The sequence below is a fragment of the Scyliorhinus torazame genome, chromosome 4 (assembly GCF_047496885.1).
Source record: "Scyliorhinus torazame isolate Kashiwa2021f chromosome 4, sScyTor2.1, whole genome shotgun sequence".
In the NCBI taxonomy this organism is placed as follows: Eukaryota; Metazoa; Chordata; class Chondrichthyes; order Carcharhiniformes; family Scyliorhinidae; genus Scyliorhinus; species Scyliorhinus torazame.
The window spans coordinates 920,735-936,681 of NC_092710.1; positions in this window are offsets into that span (position 1 = coordinate 920,735).

Genomic DNA, 15,947 nt, shown 5'->3' on the forward strand with positions numbered 1-15,947 from the left:
TGCTGTGCACACACTGACTGTGCTGTGTACACACTCACTGTGCTGTGTACACACTCACTGATAGAGAGCGTCGACACGGTGCGAGGGACAATGAGGGGGAAATGGGAGATAGAGAGGGTCGACACGGTGCGAGGGACAATGAGGGGGAAATGGGGGATAGAGAGGGTCGACACGGTGCGAGGGGCAATGATGGGGAAATGGGGGATAGAGAGGGTCGACACGGTGCGAGGGGCAATGAGGGGGAAATGGGAGATAGAGAGGGTCGACACGGTGCGAGGGGCAATGAGGGGGAAATGGGGGATAGAGAGGGTCGACACGGTGCGAGGGGCAATGAGGGGGAAATGGGAGATAGAGAGGGTCGACACGGTGCGAGGGGCAATGAGGGGGAAATGGGGGATAGAGAGGGTCGACACGGTGCGAGGGGCACAATGAGGGGAAATGGGAGATAGAGAGGGTCGACACGGTGCGAGGGGCAATGAGGGGGAAATGGGAGATAGAGAGGGTTGACACGGTGCGAGGGACAATGAGGGGGAAATGGGGGATAGAGAGGGTCGACACGGTGCGAGGGGCACAATGAGGGGGAAATGGGGGATAGAGAGGGTCGACACGGTGCGAGGGACAATGAGGGGGAAATGGGAGATAGAGAGGGTCGACACGGTGCGAGGGGCAATGAGGGGGAAATGGGAGATAGAGAGGGTCGACACGGTGCGAGGGACAATGAGGGGGAAATGGGGGATAGAGAGGGTCGACACGGTGCGAGGGACAATGAGGGGGAAATGGGAGATAGAGAGGGTCGACACGGTGCGAGGGACAATGAGGGGGAAATGGGGGATAGAGAGGGTCGACACGGTGCGAGGGACAATGAGGGGGAAATGGGAGATAGAGAGGGTCGACACGGTGCGAGGGGCACAATGAGGGGGAAATGGGGGATAGAGAGGGTCGACACGGTGCGAGGGACAATGAGGGGGAAATGGGAGATAGAGAGGGTCGACACGGTGCGAGGGACAATGAGGGGGAAATGGGGGACAGAGAGGGTCGACACGGTGCGGGGGACAATGAGGGGGAAATGGGGGATAGAGAGGGTCGACACGGTGCGGGGGACAATGAGGGGGAAATGGGGGATAGAGAGGGTCGACACGGTGCGAGGGACAATGAGGGGGAAATGGGAGATAGAGAGGGTTGACACGGTGCGAGGGGCAATGAGGGGGAAATGGGGGATAGAGAGGGTCGACACGGTGCGAGGGGCAATGAGGGGGAAATGGGGGATAGAGAGGGTCGACACGGTGCGAGGGACAATGAGGGGGAAATGGGAGATAGAGAGGGTCGACACGGTGCGAGGGGCAATGAGGGGGAAATGGGGGATAGAGAGGGTCGACACGGTGCGAGGGACAATGAGGGGGAAATGGGAGATAGAGAGGGTCGACACAGTGCGAGGGGCAATGAGGGGGAAATGGGGGATAGAGAGGGTCGACACAGTGCGAGGGGCAATGAGGGGGAAATGGGGGATAGAGAGGGTCGACACGGTGCGAGGGACAATGAGGGGGAAATGGGGGATAGAGAGGGTCGACACGGTGCGAGGGGCACAATGAGGGGAAATGGGAGATAGAGAGGGTCGACACGGTGCGAGGGGCAATGAGGGGGAAATGGGGCATAGAGAGGGTCGACACGGTGCGAGGGACAATGAGGGGGAAATGGGGGAGAGAGAGGGTCGACACGGTGCGAGGGACAATGAGGGGGAAATGGGAGATAGAGAGGGTCGACACGGTGCGAGGGGCAATGAGGGGGAAATGGGGGATAGAGAGGGTCGACACGGTGCGAGGGGCAATGAGGGGGAAATGGGAGAGAGAGAGGGTCGACACGGTGCGAGGGACAATGAGGGGGAAATGGGGGAGAGAGAGGGTCGACACGGTGCGAGGGACAATGAGGGGGAAATGGGAGATAGAGAGGGTCGACACGGTGCGAGGGGCACAATGAGGGGGAAATGGGAGATAGAGAGGGTCGACACGGTGCGAGGGGCAATGAGGGGGAAATGGGGCATAGAGAGCTTCGACACGGTGCGAGGGACAATGAGGGGGAAATGGGGGATAGAGAGGGTCGACACGGTGCGAGGGACAATGAGGGGAAATGGGGGATAGAGAGGGTCGACACGGTGCGAGGGACACAATGAGGGGGAAATGGGGGATAGAGAGGGTCGACACGGTGCGAGGGACAATGAGGGGGAAATGGGAGATAGAGAGGGTCGACACGGTGCGAGGGACAATGAGGGGGAAATGGGAGAGAGAGAGGGTCGACACGGTGCGAGGGACAATGAGGGGGAAATGGGGGATAGAGAGGGTCGACACGGTGCGAGGGACAATGTGGGGGAAATGGGGGATAGAGAGGGTCGACACGGTGCGAGGGACAATGAGGGGGAAATGGGGGATAGAGAGGGTCGACACGGTGCGAGGGACAATGAGGGGGAAATGGGAGATAGAGAGGGTCGACACGGTGCGAGGGACAATGAGGGGGAAATGGGGGATAGAGAGGGTCGACACGGTGTGAGGGACAATGAGGGGGAAATGGGAGATAGAGAGGGTCGACACGGTGCGAGGGACAATGAGGGGGAAATGGGAGATAGAGAGGGTCGACACGGTGCGAGGGGCAATGAGGGGGAAATGGGAGATAGAGAGGGTCGACACGGTGCGAGGGGCAATGAGGGGGAAATGGGAGATAGAGAGGGTCGACACGGTGCGAGGGACAATGAGGGGGAAATGGGAGATAGAGAGGGTCGACACGGTGCGAGGGACAATGAGGGGGAAATGGGGGATAGAGAGGGTCGACACGGTGCGAGGGACAATGAGGGGGAAATGGGGGATAGAGAGGGTCGACACGGTGCGAGGGAAATGAGGGGGAAATGGGGGATAGAGAGGGTCGACACGGTGCGAGGGACAATGAGGGGGAAATGGGGGATAGAGAGGGTCGACACGGTGCGAGGGGCAATGAGGGGGAAATGGGGGATAGAGAGGGTCGACACGGTGCGAGGGACAATGAGGGGGAAATGGGAGATAGAGAGGGTCGACACGGTGCGAGGGGCAATGAGGGGGAAATGGGAGATAGAGAGGGTCGACACGGTGCGAGGGACAATGAGGGGGAAATGGGAGAGAGAGAGGGTCGACACGGTGCGAGGGGCAATGAGGGTGAAATGGCAGATAGAGAGGGTCGACACGGTGCGAGGGGCAATGAGGGGGAAATGGGGGATAGAGAGGGTCGACACGGTGCGAGGGACAATGAGGGGGAAATGGGGGATAGAGAGGGTCGACACAGTGCGAGGGGCAATGAGGGGGAAATGGGGGATAGAGAGGGTCGACACGGTGCGAGGGACAATGAGGGGGAAATGGGGGATAGAGAGGGTCGACACGGTGCGAGGGGCAATGAGGGGGAAATGGGAGATAGAGAGGGTCGACACGGTGCGAGGGACAATGAGGGGGAAATGGGGGATAGAGAGGGTCGACACGGTGCGAGGGGCAATGAGGGGGAAATGGGGGATAGAGAGGGTCGACACGGTGTGAGGGACAATGAGGGGGAAATGGGGGATAGAGAGGGTCGACACGGTGCGAGGGACAATGAGGGGGAAATGGGAGATAGAGAGGGTCGACACGGTGCGAGGGACAATGAGGGGGAAATGGGGGATAGAGAGGGTCGACACGGTGCGAGGGGCACAATGAGGGGAAATGGGAGATAGAGAGGGTCGACACGGTGCGAGGGGTAATGAGGGGGAAATGGGGGATAGAGAGGGTCGACACGGTGCGAGGGACAATGAGGGGGAAATGGGGGATTGAGAGGGTCGACACGGTGCGAGGGGCAATGAGGGGGAAATGGGGGATTGAGAGGGTCGACACGGTGCGAGGGGCAATGAGGGGGAAATGGGGGATAGAGAGGGTCGACACGGTGCGAGGGACAATGAGGGGGAAATGGGGTATTGAGAGGGTCGACACGGTGCGAGGGGCAATGAGGGGGAAATGGGGGAGAGAGAGGGTCGACACGGTGCGAGGGGCAATGAGGGGGAAATGGGGGATAGAGAGGGTCGACACGGTGCGAGGGACAATGAGGGGGAAATGGGGGATAGAGAGGGTCGACACGGTGCGAGGGGCAATGAGGGGGAAATGGGGGATAGAGAGGGTCGACACGGTGCGAGGGACAATGAGGGGGAAATGGGGGATAGAGAGGGTCGACACGGTGCGAGGGGCAATGAGGGGGAAATGGGAGATAGAGAGGGTCGACACGGTGCGAGGGACAATGAGGGGGAAATGGGAGATAGAGAGGGTCGACACGGTGCGAGGGGCACAATGAGGGGAAATGGGAGATAGAGAGGGTCGACACGGTGCGAGGGACAATGAGGGGAAATGGGAGATAGAGAGGGTCGACACGATGCGAGGGGCAATGAGGGGAAATGGGAGATAGAGAGGGTCGACACGGTGCGAGGGGCACAATGAGGGGGAAATGGGGGATAGAGAGGGTCGACACGATGCGAGGGACAATGAGGGGGAAATGGGGGATAGAGAGGGTCGACACGATGCGAGGGGCAATGAGGGGGAAATGGGGATAGAGAGGGTCGACACAGTGCGAGGGGCAATGAGGGGAAATGGGAGATAGAGAGGGTCGACACAGTGCGAGGGGCAATGAGGGGGAAATGGGGGATAGAGAGGGTCGACACGATGCGAGGGACAATGAGGGGGAAATGGGGGATAGAGAGGGTCGACACGATGCGAGGGGCAATGAGGGGAAATGGGAGATAGAGAGGGTCGACACAGTGCGAGGGGCAATGAGGGGGAAATGGGGGATAGAGAGGGTCGACACGGTGCGAGGGACAATGAGGGGGAAATGGGGGATAGAGAGGGTCGACACGGTGCGAGGGACAATGAGGGGGAAATGGGAGAGAGAGAGGGTCGACACGGTGCGAGGGACAATGAGGGGGAAATGGGAGATAGAGAGGGTCGACACGGTGCGAGGGGTAATGAGGGGGAAATGGGAGATAGAGAGGGTCGACACGGTGCGAGGGACAATGAGGGGGAAATGGGGGATAGAGAGGGTCGACACGGTGCGAGGGACAATGAGGAGGAAATGGGGGATAGAGAGGGTCGACACGGTGCGAGGGACAATGAGGGGGAAATGGGGGATAGAGAGGGTCGACACGGTGCGAGGGGCAATGAGGGGGAAATGGGGGACAGAGAGGGTCGACACGGTGCGAGGGGCACAATGAGGGGGAAATGGGGGATAGAGAGGGTCGACACGGTGCGAGGGGCACAATGAGGGGAAATGGGAGATAGAGAGGGTCGACACGGTGCGAGGGGCAATGAGGGGGAAATGGGGGATAGAGAGGGTCGACACGGTGCGAGGGGTAATGAGGGGGAAATGGGGGACAGAGAGGGTCGACACGGTGCGAGGGGCAATGAGGGGGAAATGGGAGAGAGAATGGGTCGACACGGTGTGAGGGACAATGAGGGGGAAATGGGGGATAGAGAGGGTCGACACGGTGCGAGGGACAATGAGGGGGAAATGGGGGATAGAGAGGGTCGACACGGTGCGAGGGACAATGAGGGGGAAATGGGGGATAGAGAGGGTCGACACGGTGCGAGGGACAATGAGGGGAAATGGGAGATAGAGAGGGTCGACACGGTGCGAGGGACAATGAGGGGGAAATGGGATAGAGAGGGTCGACACGGTGCGAGGGGCAATGAGGGGGAAATGGGGGATAGAGAGGGTCGACACGGTGCGAGGGACAATGAGGGGGAAATGGGGGATCGAGAGGGTCGACACGGTGCGAGGGACAATGAGGGGGAAATGGGAGAGAGAGAGGGTCGACACGGTGCGAGGGACAATGAGGGGGAAATGGGAGATAGAGAGGGTCGACACGGTGCGAGGGGCAATGAGGGGGAAATGGGAGATAGAGAGGGTCGACACGGTGCGAGGGGCAATGAGGGGGAAATGGGAGATAGAGAGGGTCGACACGGTGCGAGGGGCAATGAGGGGGAAATGGGGGATAGAGAGGGTCGGCACGGTGCGAGGAGCAATGAGGGTGAAATGGGGGATAGAGAGGGTCGACACGGTGCGAGGGGCAATGAGGGGGAAATGGGAGATAGAGAGGGTCGACACGGTGCGAGGGACAATGAGGGGGAAATGGGAGAGAGAGAGGGTCGACACGGTGCGAGGGGCAATGAGGGGGAAATGGGGGATAGAGAGGGTCGGCACGGTGCGAGGAGCAATGAGGGTGAAATGGGGGATAGAGAGGGTCGACACGGTGCGAGGGGCAATGAGGGGGAAATGGGAGATAGAGAGGGTCGACAGGGTGCGAGGGGTAATGAGGGGGAAATGGGGGACAGAGAGGGTCGACACGGTGCGAGGGACAATGAGGGGGAAATGGGGGATAGAGAGGGTCGACACGGTGCGAGGCACAATGAGGGGGAAATGGGGGATAGAGAGGGTCGACACGGTGCGAGGGGCAATGAGGGGGAAATGGGAGAGAGAGAGGGTCGACACGGTGCGAGGCACAATGAGGGGGAAATGGGGGATAGAGAGGGTCGACACGGTGCGAGGGGCAATGAGGGGGAAATGGGGGATAGAGAGGGTCGACACGGTGTGAGGGACAATGAGGGTGAAATGGGGGATAGAGAGGGTCGACACGGTGCGAGGGGCAATGAGGGGGAAATGGGGGATAGAGAGGGTCGACAGGGTGCGAGGGGTAATGAGGGGGAAATGGGGGACAGAGAGGGTCGACACGGTGCGAGGGGCAATGAGGGGGAAATGGGAGAGAGAGAGGGTCGACACGGTGTGAGGGACAATGAGGGGGAAATGGGGGATAGAGAGGGTCGACACGGTGCGAGGGACAATGAGGGGGAAATGGGGGATAGAGAGGGTCGACACGGTGCGAGGGACAATGAGGGGGAAATGGGAGATAGAGAGGGTCGACACGTTGCGAGGGGCAATGAGGGGGAAATGGGGGATCGAGAGTGTCGACACGGTGCGAGGGACAATGAGGGGGAAATGGGGGAGAGAGAGGGTCGACACGGTGCGAGGGACAATGAGGGGGAAATGGGAGATAGAGAGGGTCGACACGGTGCGAGGGGCAATGAGGGGGAAATGGGGGATAGAGAGGGTCGACACGGTGCGAGGGACAATGAGGGGGAAATGGGGGAGAGAGAGGGTCAACACGGTGCGAGGGACAATGAGGGGGAAATGGGAGATAGAGAGGGTCGACACGGTGCGAGGGGCACAATTAGGGGGAAATGGGAGATAGAGAGGGTCGACACGGTGCGAGGGGCACAATGAGGGGAAATGGGAGATAGAGAGGGTCGACACGGTGCGAGGGGCAATGAGGGGGAAATGGGGCATAGAGAGCTTCGACACGGTGCGAGGGACAATGAGGGGGAAATGGGGGATAGAGAGGGTCGACACGGTGCGAGGGACAATGAGGGGAAATGGGGGATAGAGAGGGTCGACACGGTGCGAGGGACACAATGAGGGGGAAATGGGGGATAGAGAGGGTCGACACGGTGCGAGGGGCAATGAGGGGGAAATGGGGGATAGAGAGGGTCGGCACGGTGCGAGGAGCAATGAGGGGGAAATGGGGGATAGAGAGGGTCGACACGGTGCGAGGGACAATGAGGGGGAAATGGGGGATAGAGAGGGTCGACACAGTGCGAGGGGCAATGAGGGGGAAATGGGGGATAGAGAGGGTCGACACGGTGCGAGGGACAATGAGGGGGAAATGGGGGATAGAGAGGGTCGACACGGTGCGAGGGGCACAATGAGGGGAAATGGGAGATAGAGAGGGTCGACACGGTGCGAGGGGCAATGAGGGGGAAATGGGGGATAGAGAGGGTCGACACGGTGCGAGGGGCACAATGAGGGGAAATGGGAGATAGAGAGGGTCGACACGGTGCGAGGGACAATGAGGGGGAAATGGGAGAGAGAGAGGGTCGACACGGTGTGAGGGACAATGAGGGGGAAATGGGGGATAGAGAGGGTCGACACGGTGCGAGGGACAATGAGGGGGAAATGGGAGATAGAGAGGGTCGACACGGTGCGAGGGACAATGAGCGGGAAATGGGGGATAGAGAGGGTCGACACGGTGCGAGGGGCACAATGAGGGGAAATGGGAGATAGAGAGGGTCGACACGGTGCGAGGGGTAATGAGGGGGAAATGGGGGATAGAGAGGGTCGACACGGTGCGAGGGACAATGAGGGGGAAATGGGGGATTGAGAGGGTCGACACGGTGCGAGGGGCAATGAGGGGGAAATGGGTGATTGAGAGGGTCGACACGGTGCGAGGGGCAATGAGGGGGAAATGGGGGATAGAGAGGGTCGACACGGTGCGAGGGACAATGAGGGGGAAATGGGGTATTGAGAGGGTCGACACGGTGCGAGGGGCAATGAGGGGGAAATGGGGGAGAGAGAGGGTCGACACGGTGCGAGGGGCAATGAGGGGGAAATGGGGGATAGAGAGGGTCGACACGGTGCGAGGGACAATGAGGGGAAATGGGAGATAGAGAGGGTCGACACGGTGCGAGGGACAATGAGGGGGAAATGCGGGATAGAGAGGGTCGACACGGTGCGAGGGGCAATGAGGGGGAAATGGGGATAGAGAGGGTCGACACGGTGCGAGGGGCAATGAGGGGGAAATGGGAGATAGAGAGGGTCGACACGGTGCGAGGGACAATGAGGGGGAAATGGGGGATAGAGAGGGTCGACACGGTGCGAGGGGCAATGAGGGGGAAATGGGAGATAGAGAGGGTCGACACGGTGCGAGGGACAATGAGGGGGAAATGGGGGATAGAGAGGGTCGACACGGTGCGAGGGACAATGAGGGGGAAATGGGAGAGAGAGAGGGTCGACACGGTGCGAGGGACAATGAGGGGGAAATGGGAGATAGAGAGGGTCGACACAGTGCGAGGGACAATGAGGAGGAAATGGGGGATAGAGAGGGTCGACACGGTGCGAGGGGTAATGAGGGGGAAATGGGAGATAGAGAGGGTCGACACGGTGCGAGGGACAATGAGGAGGAAATGGGGGATAGAGAGGGTCGACACGGTGCGAGGGACAATGAGGGGGAAATGGGGGATAGAGAGGGTCGACACGGTGCGAGGGGCAATGAGGGGGAAATGGGGGACAGAGAGGGTCGACACGGTGCGAGGGGCACAATGAGGGGGAAATGGGGGATAGAGAGGGTCGACACGGTGCGAGGGGCACAATGAGGGGGAAATGGGGGACAGAGAGGGTCGACACGGTGCGAGGGGCACAATGAGGGGGAAATGGGGGATAGAGAGGGTCGACACGGTGCGAGGGGCACAATGAGGGGAAATGGGAGATAGAGAGGGTCGACACGGTGCGAGGGACAATGAGGGGGAAATGGGGGATAGAGAGGGTCGACACGGTGCGAGGGGCAATGAGGGGGAAATGGGGGATAGAGAGGGTCGACACGGTGCGAGGGGTAATGAGGGGGAAATGGGGGATAGAGAGGGTCGACACGGTGCGAGGGGCAATGAGGGGGAAATGGGAGAGAGAATGGGTCGACACGGTGTGAGGGACAATGAGGGGGAAATGGGGGATAGAGAGGGTCGACACGGTGCGAGGGACAATGAGGGGGAAATGGGGGATAGAGAGGGTCGACACGGTGCGAGGGACAATGAGGGGGAAATGGGAGATAGAGAGGGTCGACACGGTGCGAGGGACAATGAGGGGAAATGGGAGATAGAGAGGGTCGACACGATGCGAGGGGGAAAGAGGTGAAAATGGGAGATAGAGAGGGTCGACACGGTGCGAGGGGCAATGAGGGGGAAATGGGAGATAGAGAGGGTCGACACGGTGCGAGGGGCAATGAGGGGGAAATGGGGGATAGAGAGGGTCGACACGGTGCGAGGGGCACAATGAGGGGAAATGGGATAGAGAGGGTCGACACGGTGCGAGGGGCAATGAGGGGGAAATGGGGGATAGAGAGGGTCGACACGGTGCGAGGGACAATGAGGGGGAAATGGGGGATCGAGAGGGTCGACACGGTGCGAGGGACAATGAGGGGGAAATGGGAGATAGAGAGGGTCGACACGGTGCGAGGGACAATGAGGGGAAATGGGAGATAGAGAGGGTCGACACGGTGCGAGGGACAATGAGGGGGAAATGGGAGATAGAGAGGGTCGACACGGTGCGAGGGGCAATGAGGGGGAAATGGGGGATAGAGAGGGTCGACACGGTGCGAGGGACAATGAGGGGGAAATGGGGGATAGAGTGGGTCGACACGGTGCGAGGGACAATGAGGGGGAAATGGGAGAGAGAGAGGGTCGACACGGTGCGAGGGACAATGAGGGGGAAATGGGAGAGAGAGAGGGTCGACACGGTGCGAGGGACAATGAGGGGGAAATGGGAGATAGAGAGGGTCGACACGGTGCGAGGGGCAATGAGGGGGAAATGGGGGATAGAGAGGGTCGACACGGTGCGAGGGACAATGAGGGGGAAATGGGGGATAGAGTGGGTCGACACGGTGCGAGGGACAATGAGGGGGAAATGGGGGATAGAGAGGGTCGACACGGTGCGAGGGGCAATGAGGGGAAATGGGAGATAGAGAGGGTCGACACGGTGCGAGGGACAATGAGGGGGAAATGGGAGAGAGAGAGGGTCGACACGGTGCGAGGGGCAATGAGGGGGAAATGGGAGATAGAGAGGGTCGACACGGTGCGAGGGGCAATGAGGGGGAAATGGGGGATAGAGAGGGTCGGCACGGTGCGAGGAGCAATGAGGGGGAAATGGGGGATAGAGAGGGTCGACACGGTGCGAGGGACAATGAGGGGGAAATGGGGGATAGAGAGGGTCGACACGGTGCGAGGGACAATGAGGGGGAAATGGGAGAGAGAGAGGGTCGACACGGTGCGAGGGGCAATGAGGGGGAAATGGGAGATAGAGAGGGTCGACACGGTGCGAGGGGCAATGAGGGGGAAATGGGGGATAGAGAGGGTCGACAGGGTGCGAGGGGTAATGAGGGGGAAATGGGGGACAGAGAGTGTCGACACGGTGCGAGGGGCAATGAGGGGGAAATGGGGGATAGAGAGGGTCGACACGGTGCGAGGGGCAATGAGGGGGAAATGGGGGATAGAGAGGGTCGACACGGTGCGAGGGGCAATGAGGGGGAAATGGGAGAGAGAGAGGGTCGACACGGTGTGAGGGACAATGAGGGGGAAATGGGGGATAGAGAGGGTCGACACGGTGCGAGGGACAATGAGGGGGAAATGGGGGATAGAGAGGGTCGACACGGTGCGAGGGACAATGAGGGGGAAATGGGGGATAGAGAGGGTCGACACGGTGCGAGGGGCACAATGAGGGGAAATGGGAGATAGAGAGGGTCGACACGGTGCGAGGGGCAATGAGGGGGAAATGGGGGATAGAGAGGGTCGACACGGTGCGAGGGACAATGAGGGGGAAATGGGGGATCGAGAGTGTCGACACGGTGCGAGGGACAATGAGGGGGAAATGGGGGAGAGAGAGGGTCGACACGGTGCGAGGGACAATGAGGGGGAAATGGGAGATAGAGAGGGTCGACACAGTGCGAGGGGCAATGAGGGGGAAATGGGAGAGAGAGAGGGTCGACACGGTGCGAGGGACAATGAGGGGGAAATGGGAGAGAGAGAGGGTCGACACGGTGCGAGGGGCAATGAGGGGGAAATGGGGGATAGAGAGGGTCGACACGGTGCGAGGGGCAATGAGGGGGAAATGGGGGATAGAGAGGGTCGACACGGTGCGAGGGACAATGAGGGGGAAATGGGGGAGAGAGAGGGTCGACACGGTGCGAGGGACAATGAGGGGGAAATGGGAGATAGAGAGGGTCGACACGGTGCGAGGGGCAATGAGGGGGAAATGGGGCATAGAGAGCTTCGACACGGTGCGAGGGACAATGAGGGGGAAATGGGGGATAGAGAGGGTCGACACGGTGCGAGGGACAATGAGGGGAAATGGGGGATAGAGAGGGTCGACACGGTGCGAGGGACACAATGAGGGGGAAATGGGGGATAGAGAGGGTCGACACGGTGCGAGGGACAATGAGGGGGAAATGGGAGATAGAGAGGGTCGACACGGTGCGAGGGGCAATGAGGGGGAAATGGGGGATAGAGAGGGTCGACACGGTGCGAGGGGCACAATGAGGGGGAAATGGGGGATAGAGAGGGTCGACACGGTGCGAGGGACAATGAGGGGGAAATGGGAGATAGAGAGGGTCGACACGGTGCGAGGGACAATGAGGGGGAAATGGGAGATAGAGAGGGTCGACACGGTGCGAGGGACACAATGAGGGGGAAATGGGGGATAGAGAGGGTCGACACGGTGCGAGGGACAATGAGGGGGAAATGGGAGATAGAGAGGGTCGACACGGTGCGAGGGGCACAATGAGGGGGAAATGGGGGATAGAGAGGGTCGACACGGTGCGAGGGACAATGAGGGGGAAATGGGAGAGAGAGAGGGTCGACACGGTGCGAGGGACAATGAGGGGGAAATGGGAGAGAGAGAGGGTCGACACGGTGCGAGGGGCACAATGAGGGGGAAATGGGAGATAGAGAGGGTCGACACGGTGCGAGGGACAATGAGGGGGAAATGGGAGAGAGAGAGGGTCGACACGGTGCGAGGGGCAATGAGGGGGAAATGGGAGATAGAGAGGGTCGACACGGTGCGAGGGGCAATGAGGGGGAAATGGGGGATAGAGAGGGTCGGCACGGTGCGAGGAGCAATGAGGGGGAAATGGGGGATAGAGAGGGTCGACACGGTGCGAGGGACAATGAGGGGGAAATGGGGGACAGAGAGGGTCGACACGGTGCGAGGGACAATGAGGGGGAAATGGGAGAGAGAGAGGGTCGACACGGTGCGAGGGGCAATGAGGGGGAAATGGCAGATAGAGAGGGTCGACACGGTGCGAGGGGCAATGAGGGGGAAATGGGGGATAGAGAGGGTCGGCACGGTGCGAGGAGCAATGAGGGGGAAATGGGGGATAGAGAGGGTCGACACGGTGCGAGGGACAATGAGGGGGAAATGGGGGATAGAGAGGGTCGACGCAGTGCGAGGGGCAATGAGGGGGAAATGGGGGATAGAGAGGGTCGACACGGTGCGAGGGACAATGAGGGGGAAATGGGGGATAGAGAGGGTCGACACGGTGCGAGGGGCACAATGAGGGGAAATGGGAGATAGAGAGGGTCGACACGGTGCGAGGGGCAATGAGGGGGAAATGGGGGATAGAGAGGGTCGACACGGTGTGAGGGACAATGAGGGGGAAATGGGGGATAGAGAGGGTCGACACGGTGCGAGGGACAATGAGGGGGAAATGGGGGATAGAGAGGGTCGACACGGTGCGAGGGGCACAATGAGGGGAAATGGGAGATAGAGAGGGTCGACACGGTGCGAGGGGTAATGAGGGGGAAATGGGGGATAGAGAGGGTCGACACGGTGCGAGGGACAATGAGGGGGAAATGGGGGATAGAGAGGGTCGACACGGTGCGAGGGACAATGAGGGGGAAATGGGGGATTGAGAGGGTCGACACGGTGCGAGGGGCAATGAGGGGGAAATGGGGGATTGAGAGGGTCGACACGGTGCGAGGGGCAATGAGGGGGAAATGGGGGATAGAGAGGGTCGACACGGTGCGAGGGACAATGAGGGGGAAATGGGGTATTGAGAGGGTCGACACGGTGCGAGGGGCAATGAGGGGGAAATGGGGGAGAGAGAGGGTCGACACGGTGCGAGGGGCAATGAGGGGGAAATGGGGGATAGAGAGGGTCGACACGGTGCGAGGGACAATGAGGGGGAAATGGGGGATAGAGAGGGTCGACACGGTGCGAGGGGCAATGAGGGGGAAATGGGGGATAGAGAGGGTTTGACACGGTGCGAGGGACAATGAGGGGGAAATGGGGGATAGAGAGGGTCGACACGGTGCGAGGGGCAATGAGGGGGAAATGGGGGATAGAGAGGGTCGACACGGTGCGAGGGACAATGAGGGGGAAATGGGGGATAGAGAGGGTCGACACGGTGCGAGGGGCAATGAGGGGGAAATGGGAGATAGAGAGGGTCGACACGGTGCGAGGGACAATGAGGGGGAAATGGGAGATAGAGAGGGTCGACACGGTGCGAGGGGCACAATGAGGGGAAATGGGAGATAGAGAGGGTCGACACGATGCGAGGGGCAATGAGGGGAAATGGGAGATAGAGAGGGTCGACACGGTGCGAGGGGCAATGAGGGGGAAATGGGGGATAGAGAGGGTCGACACGGTGCGAGGGGCAATGAGGGGGAAATGGGAGATAGAGAGGGTCGACACGGTGCGAGGGACAATGAGGGGGAAATGGGGGATAGAGAGGGTCGGCACGGTGCGAGGGACAATGAGGGGGAAATGGGAGATAGAGAGGGTCGACACGGTGCGAGGGGCAATGAGGGGGAAATGGGGGATAGAGAGGGTCGACACGGTGCGAGGGACAATGAGGGGGAAATGGGGGATAGAGAGGGTCGACACGGTGCGAGGGACAATGAGGGGGAAATGGGGGATAGAGAGGGTCGACACGGTGCGAGGGACAATGAGGGGGAAATGGGAGAGAGAGAGGGTCGACACGGTGCGAGGGACAATGAGGGGGAAATGGGAGATAGAGAGGGTCGACACGGTGCGAGGGACAATGAGGAGGAAATGGGGGATAGAGAGGGTCGACACGGTGCGAGGGGCAATGAGGGGGAAATGGGGGATAGAGAGGGTCGACACGGTGCGAGGGGCAATGAGGGGGAAATGGGGGACAGAGAGGGTCGACACGGTGCGAGGGGCACAATGAGGGGGAAATGGGGGATAGAGAGGGTCGACACGGTGCGAGGGGCACAATGAGGGGAAATGGGAGATAGAGAGGGTCAACACGGTGCGAGGGGCAATGAGGGGGAAATGGGGGATAGAGAGGGTCGACACGGTGCGAGGGGTAATGAGGGGGAAATGGGGGACAGAGAGGGTCGACACGGTGCGAGGGGCAATGAGGGGGAAATGGGAGAGAGAATGGGTCGACACGGTGTGAGGGACAATGAGGGGGAAATGGGGGATAGAGAGGGTCGACACGGTGCGAGGGACAATGAGGGGGAAATGGGGGATAGAGAGGGTCGACACGGTGCGAGGGACAATGAGGGGGAAATGGGAGATAGAGAGGGTCGACACGGTGCGAGGGGCACAATGAGGGGAAATGGGATAGAGAGGGTCGACACGGTGCGAGGGGCAATGAGGGGGAAATGGGGGATAGAGAGGGTCGACACGGTGCGAGGGACAATGAGGGGGAAATGGGGGATCGAGAGGGTCGACACGGTGCGAGGGACAATGAGGGGGAAATGGGAGAGAGAGAGGGTCGACACGGTGCGAGGGGTAATGAGGGGGAAATGGGAGATAGAGAGGGTCGACACGGTGCGAGGGGCAATGAGGGGGAAATGGGAGAGAGAGAGGGTCGACACGGTGCGAGGGGCAATGAGGGGGAAATGGGGGATAGAGAGGGTCGACACGGTGCGAGGGACAATGAGGGGGAAATGGGAGATAGAGAGGGTCGACACGGTGCGAGGGGCAATGAGGGGGAAATGGGAGATAGAGAGGGTCGACACGGTGCGAGGGACAATGAGGGGGAAATGGGAGAGAGAGAGGGTCGACACGGTGCGAGGGGCAATGAGGGGGAAATGGGAGATAGAGAGGGTCGACACGGTGCGAGGGGCAATGAGGGGGAAATGGGGGATAGAGAGGGTCGGCACGGTGCGAGGGACAATGAGGGGGAAATGGGGGATAGAGAGGGTCGACACGGTGCGAGGGACAATGAGGGGGAAATGGGAGAGAGAGAGGGTCGACACGGTGCGAGGGGCAATGAGGGGGAAATGGGAGATAGAGAGGGTCGACACGGTGCGAGGGGCAATGAGGGGGAAATGGGGGATAGAGAGGGTCGACAG